The following is a 15,178-nucleotide window of genomic DNA, read 5'->3' as shown; positions in this document are numbered from 1 at the left end:
TATGTAAGAGATGAATCACTGGGTTTTACTCCTGAAGCCAAAACTACACTGTATGTTAACTGATTTGAATAAAAAAACAGAAACAAAGCAAAAATGGTGGAGAGCCTGTAGAGATTTTCCCCTACTTGCAACCTGGTAAATTAACCTGTTATTGTTTCAAGTTGGCAGAAGACATGAGATTCCTAGATGAAAGATGAAAGATGTTATTACAGCAAAAGCAGTAGCTGCTTTGTCAACATATTTTTGTTGGCCCTGAGCCCCATTTCCCACAGGGTGGGAATGCAGGTGTCCAAATGACACCTGTACACACAGGAAGTTCCATGGTAGGGGAGGAACCATGAGTTTAGAGAACCCAAATCTTTTATAACAGATAGTAAACATGCCTGCCCTTTGCTCTGGAGTGAGACCCTATCTCTCTATCTTCTAGGGCTGTTTGCTATGTAAATGTTCTTGAAAAGGTGGTCTGGAACAAAGGGCACTCTTCACTCTGCTTTTAAGACATGCAAAAATATGAGAGTCCAATGGAGAATTGTCTTCCCAAATTTATCAGTTTTATTTTGTCTAGGTGAGCAAATTCCAGTTTCTTTAACCTTTTGGCTTGGGTTCTGTCTCCCAACCCCTTCATTTGTTACACATTCATTCCTACTCAGGCTCTTACTATCTTTGAATTCTGTGGTTTTCTACCCTCCTGGACAGCCCCGTCTAGACAGACCTGTTACTCTGCTGTAGGGGACTCCCTGGGGACTTCCATGAAGGAAATGTACCTCCTTGTTTAGGGGGGCCCAAGGAAACTGCACCTGGAAGACACATTGCCATCATCTCTTTAGTTCTTCAGTTCCAGAAAGATGAAGACAAATTGCAGGCAATTTAGAGACAAGTAACTTAGGTGATTAGGGGTGATGTCAGGGCGAAAGATGAAAAGAAGTGCATATGCAAGCGTCTGCTCAGAGTGTGCTGAAGAAATTAGAGGAAAGTGTGGGAGAAACATCCAGTGCCCCGCTCTGCAAGGCTAAGCATGTCTTTCTAGATACAGACCTGTAAGTCGGTTCCTCCCTAGCCTGACCCCTCTATGCACCAGTCTCCTCTTTTTATAAGGCTAGAATGAAAATGGTATATTCTTGTTGGGGATTAAGGGACACAGTTCATGTTAATCACCTAGAGAAGTGCCTGTCACATGGAAGGAGTTTGAGCAATATATACCATTAAAAAAAAGTTATTTATTTATTTTGAGAGATAGAGCATATGTGAGTGAGTGGGAGAGGGGCAGAGAGAGAGGGAGAGAGAGAATCCCCAGCAGGCTCCATGCTTTCATTGTGGGGCTTCATCCACAAACTGTGCGATCATGACCTGAGCCAAAATCAAGAGTTGGACGCTTAACTGACTGAGCCACCCAGGCGGCCCTGTGTGCTATTTTAATAACAGAAAACTTGAGCAGGAATCTTAGAGAACCTCATACTGAGCATCACAGTCTACAGAGGAGGAAGCTGAAGCTCAGAGGGAAAGGTGACTGATCCATGGGTACAAATCTAGTCACCGGAAGAATAGGGCTAACTATAAGCCAGGTCTCCTGACATCCAACTTGGTGCTATGGGGAGATCAGCTAGTTTTTTGTTGGTTAGTTTCTCAAGCAAAGGTGTGATTTTCTAGACAAAAATTCACCAGAATATTTAAGGTTACTTGTTACATTAGGGTTACTTGCTATTTTAATGTGTTTTAATTGTTAATGTCCACACACTGAGAAAAAGTAATCCCAAGTCTATTTGGTTTCAAGTTTTCCTCTGGAGTTCCTTAAAAGAAGGTAAATGCTTTTATGACAGCTTTTCTGAGACACCACATGACGTCTTCTTTCAAAGGCCTCCTGGTGAGTTTGTCTTTTTTCTCACTTTGGATGTTGACATCGATAGCTAAGTGTATATGGGCTTTCCTTGTGTGGGCCAACTAGGGGCAGCCACAAGTTCCTTATTTTACAAAGTTCTCTTTTAGGGATGGGTGAGAAAATTTATCCCAACTTCCCCAAAATAAATTAAGCTTTCTCTGACAACATAGGTTAAGAGTGCCAACGCTGTTGGTTTCTAAGGAATCACACAGTTTTTTTCTTTTTTTCGATCAAGTTACATTGATGAAAGAATGATTATTTACCTATCTTACAGTTATCAGTATTAACTGCCAACCAGAGCTTCTGACCTATATAAGACCATGGCTGTCCCACTGTGTTAAAATAATTCTAGGTCATAAGTTGAAACATGTTTTTTTTGTTTTTTGTTTTTTTAGTGTGTCTGGCGAGGCTTATCTTCAAAAAAAATTTCTGTTGCATTCTTGCAAACACTGAAAATAGTCTAAAGATGTCTAATACTATTTTCAAGCAACATAAGGCCCACCACCACTAACTATGGGATAAAGAAGCAGAAGAGCTCTTAGGAATAATAGAGTCCAACTTCTAACTTTATAGAAGGAACTGAGGCCCAAAGGTTTGATCACTTGTCCAAAGACCCTGGCAGAGACCTGTGGTGGTGGCTCCCAGCCCCATTGATGTCCCTCTTTTCTGGGAATGGCTGAAGTCTAGAGGGAAGCCTCAGGGCCATGTCTGAGCTGTTGTTCTATTCTGGTGGATCCCTCCTGTTAGACCTCAGAGACAGGTGGTTCTCAATCCTGGACTAACACTGGGCTTATAATGTCTCTTTTTAAGAGTATGGCTTTCAAAACAGCGTCTAAAAGGTTTTTGAGGTCAAGTCCATGAAGGGAAGCATGGGTGGAAGGAATTCCGTATTCTCCTGATGCTGCATGACTGTAGCCACTCTTGTGCCTTCTCTTTATGTGTCTTGTTCAGCTTTTTCTTCTGTTTCATGAGATACCCCAATGCCCTTCCAGTGACTTCTTCCTAAAAAAAAAAAGATTATTTAAAATTGATTTCTGTTGCTGGCAACCAAAAGAACCTTAATTACAAGAGACACAGGATTAGTAGATAGCAACATTGGTGTTAGAACCCAGATCTCAGGGCTTTTATTCTAATGCTCTTTCTTGTATAGCATGTTGCCACTCAATAGTCTATAAATCCTTGGTATAACTCCTGCTTTGTCCAATAATACTTATTGGACAGTGGAAGTTCTAGGAAAACAAGAGACTTTTCTGGGAATCCTTACTGAAAGCTCGTTTGGGAAAAAAAATTATGAGTTAGAGAAAATCAAAATCACACATATGCCTAAATACTCTATTGCATTAAACTAGAATAATGGATTCAGTTTACTTTAAAATGAGATATAATTATAACACAATCTCTAGATTTACCAAAGCATTAATATACAAAATAGAGAGACATTCTCTGAATTTTGAAATATCTTTCACTGGCATGTTTAATAATACCACTTTGTTTTCTGAGTTCCTGGAGGGATGCAAATCAATGCTCTATAGACAAATGAAGATGCTTCTCTTCAAGGTTGCAAGGAAAAAAAAATAAAATTTCTATTTTACTACTGTCCCTGTTTTATCAATAGAGAAACCAAAGCACTGAGCACAGTTAATTGCTCGAGATCTGCTGAGGGGAGGCAGAGGCGGGGTCAAGGGATGCAGCAGAATGGAAAGTCATGTGTTTTCTGGTCTCAAAGCTTGGGCTTAGCTTGTGAAATGTATTTTGAATGAGAGGAGAAAGGAGGTTTAGTCTGTGTATTATTTATCTTTATTCTTCCAGGGCCTAGCACATAAACAGGTGCCTAATAAGTATCAAAGGGAAGGAAAGAAGAATGGAGGGGGTGAAGGAGGGGAAGATAGGGGGAGGGAGGAGGGAAGAAAGTCTGTATGCTGCCTCATTGGGGGCCATGAAAGGAGTGCTCTGTTGCAAACTGTCCCATGAAGTCCTTGGGATACATGCGCAGGTGTATTGATGAGCACAAGTTGACAACCCTGTCACCACTGTGGCTGAAATGGGGTCTAATCTGCAGGGAGTGGAGAAGAGATACAGGGCGGGACACACAAAGAGGGAAAAGAGAAATCAAACTAAACCCAAACAAAAGTAAAGAGATTGATCTTTACTCTGGAGAAATAGTGGTACAGCATGGGGAGCAAGTGTTGTGGTGCTGCTGGGCTCCTTCCATCCGACTTGCCTTTCAGCCTCCCTCCTTGTCCGGGGCGCCAAGTACTCTCCTGTTCTAGATCAAAACCAGCCTCCTGGCGGAGACACTTCCAAAACCGAATAAAACACCAATGCCTTTTTAAAGGGTTATCAAACCCTTTGTGTCTTAACAGTTTTAAACCTTGGCCTACAGGACTGACTTTGTAGTGATGGAATTAAGATCGTCAGCCAGAGGATTGGCGAGGTTTTGTTTGGCGCCTTGAAATGAATCTCACAGAATGACTCTCACTGGCTTCTTCCTGCTTTTCCCCCAGACATCCGTCCCCTTCCTACTTCTTGACTCAGCCCTCCTCCAGACACCTGGGCGTGCCTTGTCATCCATCTGTCCAGTTTCCTGCTGCTTACCACCTGACTGCTGAGCCAGGCTTGAAGGAGTTTTAGTAGCGCACACACACACACACACACACACGGTATTGTTTGCTCCATTCAAAGGGGGTGTGTACTGTTCATGCAGCGTCTAAGGGGCTCCTCTCAGAGTCAGCTGGGACTGCTTAGGGCCCAGTGGGGCATGGCTTCCTTTCTTGAGACATGACTAATATTTATCAGTGTCAGAGACTCACGGCACAATAGAAAACTTTAGGGAAAAAGAATTAAGAAGAGCAGCCTGGGGATGGACTGAGGTGGATAGAAGAAGAAGAAAGAGGGGAAAGTGAACAGGATCAGGACGGGGCCATCTGGCCAAAGTGGTTAGATGTCAACAGACACTTGCAGGTGTCCCCGAGGGGCGAGGCCACCTAGAAAGGTTCCTATTTTGGTGTTCCGGGAGCAGGCAATTGGGACCCAATGGGAAAACTTTGAATTCCACCGAATATGATGATGGTTGAGGGCAAGCAGTGTAGTTTTTAGAGTATGAATAAACCGTGTGTGTGTGTGTGTGTGTGTGTGTGTGTTTCCCAAACTGATGGGAGGCTAGCCATTGAGACTTTGTTAAAGAGCCCACTATATCAAGAAACTATTATGTTTTTAATGAATCCGTATCAACTTCTGTTCCAGCCATGCCAAATGCTCCTGTAGGACTCTGAAATCAGACACTTTAAAGTCATGTCAGACCAATACTTTCGTCTCTTAGTACCTTAGTTTCTCTTCCAGATGAGTATTTTATGGTGGCACCCTCAAGTTTGCTTAGCCATATCATCTATGTAGCACAAACAATTCAAACTCCTGCCTCAATAAAATTGTACATCACATTGGATGATGGACTTCCTGGGTCAAAATAGTGAAGGTTAAACCTGTAAATGCCAAGGTTCTGTCTACAGTATGGAAGCAGTCTCCCCTGTGAAGTGCTTTGGTGGTGGTAGTGTGGGGGGTGGTGGTTCCCACTAGACTCGGATCCATTTAAAGCTCTGAGCTAATCTGTTCTGAGATGAAGCGAAGGAGGTTCTTCACAGAGTCGTGAATCTATCTGAAAATTCTCCTTTCTTTAGGCTCTGGGGTGCACGATCCAGGCTGGCGAGCCAGCTGCTGTGTAGTTCCCTGTCCTTCTGGGACAGGGTAGTTTGGCTACAGCGTGAGTCTCCCTGGCTCTGAGAGGGATCCTGGCATGGGGACCTGAGCAGGGGGGAAGCAGCAGACAGGGGGAGCCCAGCAGGCGAGCCAAGCCTGGAAAAGGCAGTAGCATCTGCCAAGTTGATAAAGAGCACTGTCACTGATCTTGAAATCTAGTGTGGAAGGAGGGAGGGAGCAGAGGGGGAGGGGAGGGCTGGGGTCCCAACAGGGGAGTCAGAGCACTTCCTTTCCGCTGTGATTCCAGGCCTGCCTAGCAGACAGAATCATTCAGAGAAAGGAATTGGGGAGGGGGGAAGAAAATCAATTGTTTTTCATTTGTATTGATTGCCTTCAATGAATCTCTGTGGTAATGTAGTGGGAGGGGAACGGAGGAGGAAGGGTCAGCCTCCAAGGGTGAGTGTGTGGCCATCCAGTGTGGCAGCGGGAGGGCCATGAGGCCACAGAGGTCCCTAGGACTGCAACCTGCCCACAGTGTTCCCCAGAGGATGCAGAGGGGACTTCACTGAAGTCTATATATCAGGGGTTAGGAGAAAAACCAGAAGATGCTTGTCTCAATGTTTGGGGTTGGAGTCCTTTCCAGGTGGATTAGATTTTTACCCCCTATTGTATAAAATGATAGACATTAAAACAAAAACAAAAATGGCTACAGGAATGAGTAATATGGTAGAAAAATGCCTAATTGCACCAGAGTATTGTAACCATTTCAGTCCTATCTCTATACATGGTTTATACAGTTGTGGTAGAACTACATGTACTTTAATGTATTTTGCTTTTTTTTTTCTTTGCTTCTCTGTAAAGTGCATTTTCCACATTATTAAAAGCTCTTTTTTTTTTTTAAATTAAGTCTATTAATTTATTTTGAGAGGGACAGTGCTCAGGACGGAGATGCAGAGAGAGGGAAAGAGAGAATCCCAAGAAGGGTTGGTGCTGTCAGTGCAGAGCAGGATGACATAGGGCTTGATCCCACAAATCGTGAGATCATGACCTGAGCTGAATTCAAGAGTCCGGTGCTTAACCTACTGAGCCACCCAGGTGCCCCTAAGAGCTCCTTCTTTTTAAAATGTTTATTTTTGAGAGAGAGGATGCACATGTGTGCACAGGCATGGGTGTACATGTGGGGGGGCAGAGGCAGAGGGGGACAGAAGATCCCAAGTGGGCTCTATGCTGATAGTGACAAGGGGCTCGAACTCATGAACTGTGAGATCATGACTTGAGCTGAAGTCAGCCACTTAATTGACCGAGCCATCCAGGTGCCCCTTAAAAGCTCTTTAAAGGATGCTTTGACACTGGGTGATGTATGGAAACCAATTTGACAGTAAATTTCATATATTAAAAAATAAAAAAATAAAAAAAAAAAAAAAGAAAAAATCATAATGAACATAATAAAAAAAAAAATAAAGGATGCTTTGAGAAAGACTTTTTTGAGCATAAAATAACAAATGGCCATTATAGAAATTTGGAAACATTTTTAAAAATATGAAAAAGAAAGTAATGACACTCATAATTTCACTGCCCAGAAATGATTCCTCTTGATATTTTAGTATATTTCATTTTAAGCTTTTTTTCCGTGCATATAAAGTGTATTTTCCTCCACGATCTTTTGATCATGAAGTATGTGGAGTTTTTTATGTTCTGCTTTTTCATTTATGTTATTACAATTTTTTGAATCATGATTTTTAATGTTTGCATAATATTCCATGGTATATGTGTGCACCAGTCTTTGTTCAACAGATCTGCTACTATTTCCAACGTTTTGAACATGGTGATCGCTATCTTTACATCTGTCCTTAATCTGTCTCTTGGTACCTAGAAAAGAAGATTATTTCTTCTTAGGTGGGCCTGGATTTTTCCCTCAGCTTCAGGTAGGAGCTCCCATTCTCAGCCCAGTAAGGCTCTGCCTGTACAAAGCTCCTGACCTGGGTTCAGAACCTGGTGGAAACTTCCTATAGCAGTGGTGGGTCTCCTTCCAACAATCCTCATCTTTTTAAATTAAAAAAAATTTTTTTTAATGTTTATTTATTTTTGACACAGAGAGAGAGAGAGAAACAGAGAGCATGAGTGTGGGAGGGGCAGAGAGAGAGGGAGACACAGAATCCAAAGCAGGCTCCGGGCTCTGAGCTGTCAGCACAGAGCCCGACGCGGGGCTCGAACTCACGAACCATGAGATCCTGACCTGAACCGAAGTTAATCGGCTGACACTTAATCGACTGAGCCACCCAGCCCCTCCCCCCCAATTTTTTTAATTTAAGTGTTTTTCTAGAGCTTTGCTGCCTAATGTATTAATACATAGTCACTAGCTATATGTGGCTCTTCAAATTTAAATTAATTAAAATCAAATAAAACTATAAATTCCGTTTCTTGGTCACATCAGCTACATTTCAAGTGCTCAAGAGGCACATGGGATGCATGGCTACCATACTGAATAGTAAAGATATAGAACACTGCCATGGAAAGTTCTATAGGACAGCACCAGGGAAACCATTATCCTGAGACTCTGGCAGCAAATGGCAAAGCAGGGGCTGCAAGGCTGATGCGTCCAGGGAAATCAGGTATTTAGGGGTGAGCGGCTTAAACACACCAGGTAATTGAGAAGGAAAGGGCTTGGAACACAAGATACACACCAACACTCGTGGAAAAAAAAAAAAAGAAGCTACAGCTCCAAGCCATTTACACTCACATTTCAACTGCATTGCCAGCATCCAAATTCAAACTGCTGCCTTCCCAGCCCATGGCGTCAGTCAGCTTTATAGAAAGGCCTCCAGGCTTTCATTACTTTGGAGACAGGCTGGTGACCACAGAAAACCTTGTTTCAAGCTATGAGTTGTTCGGGAGGCAGATGCTGGACCCCACAGGAGATAGTGTTTAAAGATCCTTCCCAAGTCAGGTCCTTATTTCTTGTCCACTGTAAGACATGAGCTCTGTGGGGAAGACAATGGAGGCACCTCCACGCTCTAGGCTGCAGACTGGCCACCAGACTGTAGGTTCCAGAAGGGCAAGCGCAAGGACCAAGCTCGTCTTGTTCAGTGTAGGCGCTCTCTAACGTTTGTTGAAGGAGTGAACAAGCAGCGATTTGACAGCTCCAATTCATCTGATCTTGATCGGTCTCAACATGTTCCCAAAGGACAAATGAATGTATTTTAGGGGAGATTATGAGATTTGGGACTGTCGATGTTTTTCCTCATATTCTTTCCTAATATTAAATTTTTTATTATATAGTATTGAATACATACAGAAATATATGTGGTGTCCATGTAATAAAGTAATACATATAGCATGGTAATAAAACACATAATGGTGAATTTACCACCCAAATTATGAAGCAGAGTTTTACTGACACCCGGATTGCTCAGCCCTGGGGCCCCACAAAGGTAATAACACTGTTTTCAATTTTATGTTTACCATTCCCTGGACATTTCTTTTCTTTCTTTTTAAAAATTTATTTATTTGGGGGGCAAAAAGGGGCAGAGAGAGAGGGAGAGAGGGAATCCCAAGCAGTGGGGCATGGGGCTCAGTCCCACAAACTGTGAGATCGTGACCTGAGCCGAAACCCGGAGTCAGACACTTAACCAGCTGAGCCTCCCGGTTGCCCCTGGACTTTTCAAACATAGTCACACCTCCTCATTTGTGTGAATCATTGGACAATATGTTTCATTTTGCTTGCTTTTGAATTTAAAAGACATATTGATTATAGTCCTTGGAGACTTGCTTTTTATGCTACATTTTGTTTTTAAGATTAACCTTGTGGCTATGGGTAGATGTATGACCTTCATTTTTCACTGCTACTTAATATTCCATGCATTCACTCTCTTGCTAATGGACATTTAGGCTATTTCAGGCTTTTGATTTTAACATCATACTTCCAAACAAGTTGTCCTTTCCCGACACGCGTATGAAAGAATTTCTCTAGGTTGTATACAATCCCCTGCTGATGGGAAGTGCACTTTTAACTTTCAAGATGTTTTCATATTGTGTCCCCAAAATGAATGCTTTGACTTTTCCTCCCCAAAACAGAATTCCCCTTGCTTCACGTCCTCACCATCACTTGCTGTTCTCAGGTTTTTTATTTTTTGCCAGTCTGGTTTTATATGGTATTTATCATGCGCCTAATTTGTATTCTCCTGATGACTAATGAGGTTGATCATCTTTTCATACGTGCTTGTTTTTTTCATGTTTCCTCTTTGGTGACATTTTTATTCCTTTCTTTCTCTGTTGGGTTATTGTCTTTTCCTAAATTGACTTGTAAGTATTATATCTGTGTTCTGAATACTAATCCTTCGCTGATTAAATATATTTCAAATGTTTTCTCCCACTTGCCATTTACTTATTTAATGGTGTCTTTTGATAACTAAAACTTCTTTTGTATTTATGAACTGAAGTCCTTGATTTTAGAGTAGTCAGTATTTATCAATCCCTTCTTTTTGTTTAAGAAACTTTTTTATCTTGACTTTATAAAAAGACTCACCTATATTATCTTCTTTTTTTAAGTTTATTTATTTGTTTTTGAGAGAGAGAGGGAAGAAGGAGGAGGAGGAGGAGGAGGAAGAGGAGGGGCAGAGAGAGAGGGAGAGAGAGAGGATCCCAAGTAAGATCTGTACTGTCAGCACAGAGCCTGATGTGGGGCTTGAACTCATGAACTATGAGATCATGACCTGAGCCGAAATCAAGAGTCAGGTACTTAACTGACTGAGCCACCTGGAGGCCCCTCTACCTATATTATCTTCTAAATGTTTTAATGTTTGCCCTTTGTATGTAAATTTTCAGCCTACCCAGAATTGATTTTTATGTGAGATGAGAATAGGAATTTATATATTTACCTTCTTTGCTTCCTTCCCTTGGATATCTACTTGTCTTGGTACCTTTTATTGTACGTCCCTCCTCTCCCCAGTGACCTGAAATGCCAGTTCTATATCAAGGGCATGGATCTGTATGAGAAATCTTGAAAGCTGGTGAGGTGAGTCCCTCTACTTCACTAGTCTTCCCAGGGAGTGCCTTTCTCGCATTCTCAGTGATCTGAGGAAAGGTGGTGCCTGTGCCCTAGGTCATAAACACCAGGGACTTGGGAATGCAGACCATTTGCGTGTGAAACTTGCTTGTGAAGGCTGCACCAAGTAGATGAAACCAAAAACGTGTGTCTGTGAGGTCCTCTTTTCAAGGTAGGACATTTTGAAAGTCTTTTAGCCTTGGGCTATACTTTCAAGATCCTTCTAAGTCTTGAATTCCTAAGACAGATGAGCCATCTGAGTGTTAGAGTTTATTCAAGGACAGGAAAAATATCATCGTTTGGCTTGTAAACCAGATGCACTGGATGTGAATGTCTCAGGAGGGGAGCAGCATGGTCTTAGGATGGCTCGTATACCGTGATGCTGTGCTGTCATGCGTTAGGAGGAGAAAATGAAGCAGAAATACCCTGCCTGAGATACTCAGAGCAAAGCCTCTTCCTCCATGCCTCTGCTTCTTGGCAAACAGATTCTAAGATGTATCTCCGGACTGTCCCTGATGTAGAAAAATCCAAGGTCAGAGACACATCAAGGGAGGGAAGAATCTATTCACTTATCCATGCAATAACTATTTCTTGAGATTGATAACTATTGAGAACCTACTGTGTTCCAGGCACTATTCTAGGCACTGGAGATAGGGGCCTGAACAAGACAGCCAAGGTGGGGGGAGGCAGGCAGTAAATGAAAAACAAAGAAGATAGATGTGGATAACATGTATTTAGAAGTGAAAATTGCATGACGCTCAGGGAATTTTTCTTTGAGAAAATATGAATGGCAGGAAGGGGCAGCCATGGGAAGGTCAGGGGGCCCATGCTCTAGTCCTGGACCAGCTGGTGATGCGGTGCTGTTTGGGGGACATGGAGAGAGACTGGAGAGTGAATAGAAGGAGGACGTGGTATAAGATGAAGGCAAAAAACAGAGAGTGGCCAGATCCTATGAGGACTTGCTTGTCATGGTCAGGAGTTTGGATTTTATTTTAACTGAATGGGAAGCCACTGGAGGGTTTTAAACAGAGAGTGTGTGTTTAAGGCTGTGGCTTAGAATCACTTAGAAAGTGATTGCCTTCCTCAAAAGATGAGGAAACAGATTTGGGGGACCTCAGGAGACTAAACTGAGACCACTCAGCTAAAAAGCAGCAGAAGCTGTGGAGTGGGGGTCCTAGGCCACGCCATCTTGAAACATGGCGCTGCCTCCAGCATCATTCCCTGCCTGTAGGTCTGTCTCCCTGTGAGGCTGGATGCTCATAGCAGGAAGCCCTGAGGGGTTGCTGACCTGTCTGCCAGGAGGGTCTCAAGGCCACAGGAACAGAGCGATTCAAGCTTCAGTGGGTATGGGTTTTGAATGCCTGTGTATATTACACCATTCCTGTCTTTGAGGGTCTGTTTGGATCAGTTGGAATATTTATCAGGAAATTATTCAGTTTTCTGTAGAATTTGGAGTGTGGTTCTCCCAGGTCTGCCTGTCACTGATTCTCCTATTAGAGCATGCGGGTCGTCCTCCCACGGCCTCTGATTTTCCCTGAAAATCCAGCCATCGATGTTTTCCCTTTTCTCTTTGCTGAGATAATACCATAGCCAATAACTTGGTGCCTTAACAGAAGCCTATCAGTGCTGCAGCTGGGCTGAACTGCCAGCACCTCTGCTCCCTTGTCCTGGGGAGGCTAGCATGGGCTCCCATGCTCACAGGCGGGCCTTCACTCATCAGGGGCCTCGCCATCAGATACCCTGCTGCTGACTATGAGGACCTCCTCAGGAAGCCGTCTGCCCAACTTTCCCTCTTCAGAGCTGTCCATTCTGTTCTTCCGGATGCCCCATCTGTATGAGCCATGGAACCATATGCTCTTGGCCACCTCACTCAGCTTGGCCTTCCCTGTTTTGCTGTCATGCTCTGGGCTCTCTGGGGATTCAGGGTTCTGTCACTGGGCCTATTAACCTCGTCCAGGACAAGAAGCCAGGAGACCTGGGTTCTCATTCCAACTTGCTGTGTGACCCTGCGTAAGCCTGTCGGGATGCACATCCATAAAATCCAAGGATTGTCCCAGTGATTCTCAAACGCTTCTTTGGGAGGGAGGAGCATCTCCCTGTCTGTAGAAGCAATTTGAATTTTATTAAAAAACTATTTTTATAGCTTTAATAGAAAAACACAATGCCAAAATGCATTATATGCCAAATATAACATGTTAATTCGACCAACCAACATGTTAATTCATTTTTGCACATGAATTAACATGTAAGTCTCACAGATTTGTTTAAAATGCAGGCCTGGGCATGGCCACACTCAGGAAACAGGACCAGTGGGTACACTACTGCACCACATACCCTCCATCCGTCCATGAGGAGCTCACCAGGCAAGGCTCAGACACGTGTTTTCTAGAAATGCCCCTTATCATACGTAACCTTGTCAGTTATGTGTGGCCGAGTGAACACGTAACACAATGCTTTGTGGTAATGTAGGCTGGGACCGTGTTTTCCTTACTAAACGTTTTGTTTTAGAATGATTTTAGATTTGCAGAGAAGTTGCCAAGATAGCACAGAGAGTTCCTGTGTACCTCTCACCCAGCTTCTTGTCATGTTACCCTCCTACATACCCATAGTGCATTGCCAGAACGGGGAAATGAACATTGCTACAAGACTGTTAACCAAATTAGCCTTTATGCAGATTGTACTGGTTCTTCCTCTATAGTCCTTTTTTGTTCTCGGAGCTGGTCCAGGATTCCACATTACATTTGGTTGTCGTGTCTCCTTAGTCTCCAATCTGTGGTAAATTTTCAGTCTTATTTTTCATGCTCTTGACACTTTAGAAGAGTATTATAAGTCTTTTTTTTTTCTTTCTTTTAAAGAATCTTCCTCAGTTTGGGTCTGTCTGATGTTTTCTCATGATTAGACCGAGGATTTGGGAAGCAAAACCATTTTAATGCACAGGAGTCTTATCCACTAGTAGCCAGATTATTATTTCCCCTTCTTGAGCAGGATTGAGGAAGGACAGACATAGAGGCTGAGAGCGTGAGTGATTCTGCTTTAATTCCCCAAAAGATAGGAAAAGGATTGTGTGGAGGAGGCCCCTCATTAGGAATCTGTGGGAGTATTGTGCAATGTCACTGTGGAGAGTGTGAAGGCAGAGGCAAGCCTGAGAAACAGCTCTTGGTAATGTCCCTGGGACCTTGGCCGTGGCCCCATGGGAAATTCTATATTTTATGTCACTGAAAACTTGGTGATAGTTGGATATGGGGAAGGATCTCTGTATCACTCATCTCAATAATTAGGAATTATTTGATATTGCTGGAAATGGAAAGCAAGTCTGATCAGAAGGACGGTCATGGTATGTGTGTGTGAAGGTACGTGAGAGCATGTGTATGTGTGTGTGTCGTCAGGTTTATGTGTGAGGCAGTGAGAGTGTGAGAGAGTGTGTGTACCTGTGAGTGTGTGTACATGAGTGTAAATGTGTATGTATGATTGTAGGGCTGGCAGTAGGTTGGAAATTGGGGTTGGGAATTGGGTTCTTGTCCTATTTTCATTTTATTCGGTAACTACGTCTCACTGTCCTCTATCCATAAGATGAGGGTAGAAATACCTGCCCCCACCAACCATTCAGAGGTACTACAAGGAGGAAGTAAGTGCGAACCATGGGGAAATAAGTAGTTGGGGGGGGGGGGATGTAGCATACTGTGCACCTGTAGGGATGGTATTATCATCAGGGGAGTAAAGGAGTAGGACCTGCCATTATTAGTCAGAGAGGTGAGAACAGGAAGTGAAAGGAGAGTGAGTCTCTAGAAACACAGGCTTGGTTAGACAGTCAAGTCTTAGGCTTTGTACTTGAGTCCGTGTGGTGAATTCCGAGGTCAGGAAAGCATTCTGTGTAGACCCGAGGGGCCACGGACTTTTGCACTCTTGCTCCTTGTATTCCCAATTGCTGGCCAGATTTCCATTTCTAACTGGCACTTGCCGCTGAGGTACAGTATATTATAGACTAATTAAGGCTGTTAATGATAATGGCAATCCAGTAAGTAATCTGTGGTATTACTCTGATCTATCTCTGTCACCCTCCTTTCATCAGGCCATTAAGGTGACAAGCTTCATAGAACACAGTAATCGCCCCTCTGTCAGTCCCGTCTGTACTTTTCTCCGTGGAAGAGCCATGGACTGACTCTCTGGGGCTGGAGCATATGAAGATATCACTAATGGGCCAGACTGACCAGGCTCCTTCTCCATCCGGTGTGTTCCATTCATGAGACTTGGGCACAAGGGAAATCTCTTTTTTATGTTCCCTTCTCCTCCCCTAGTAGTCTTGCAGAGTCTGGGACAATGAAATGAGTGCAAAGGAAGCAGATAGCTAAGATCTAGTGCCTGCTCATGGTGTGGACCCTTCATGGCATCCTTGGCAACAGGCAGGTGACACTCGGCTCTGCAAGCTAAGAAACACATAACTGAGAGGGCATTCCAGTCTCACTGGCCCACAGGCATCAGGGGTGGCCCTAACTCAGCAGATGCATCTACTGGCTTTCCTGCATCCTCAGGCTCTTAGCTGCTCTGCCCACCTGTTCTTACTTGTG

At 43.4% G+C, this 15,178-nt stretch overlaps 1 protein-coding gene across 2 annotated transcripts in view; it reads left to right on the top strand.

Annotated features, from left to right (window-relative positions):
• The window catches only part of PLXNA4 (plexin A4), a 588,877-nt gene that overhangs the window by 77,977 nt on the left and 495,722 nt on the right, over positions 1-15,178 (top strand). Inside the window, exon 1 of one of the 2 annotated variants that reach the window (XM_042924950.1) lies at positions 8,129-8,181. The exons of the other annotated variant lie outside the window; for it this stretch is intronic. The gene's annotated coding sequence lies outside the window, so the exon portion shown is untranslated. Of the gene's footprint in view, positions 1-8,128; positions 8,182-15,178 lie in introns of those variants that run through there. 2 annotated transcript variants of the gene reach the window in all.

The sequence above is a fragment of the Panthera leo genome, chromosome A2 (genome assembly GCF_018350215.1).
Source record: "Panthera leo isolate Ple1 chromosome A2, P.leo_Ple1_pat1.1, whole genome shotgun sequence".
In the NCBI taxonomy this organism is placed as follows: domain Eukaryota; kingdom Metazoa; phylum Chordata; class Mammalia; order Carnivora; family Felidae; genus Panthera; species Panthera leo.
Note: the sequence above shows the minus strand (reverse complement) of the source record. Positions and strands in the feature narration are given on the sequence as shown.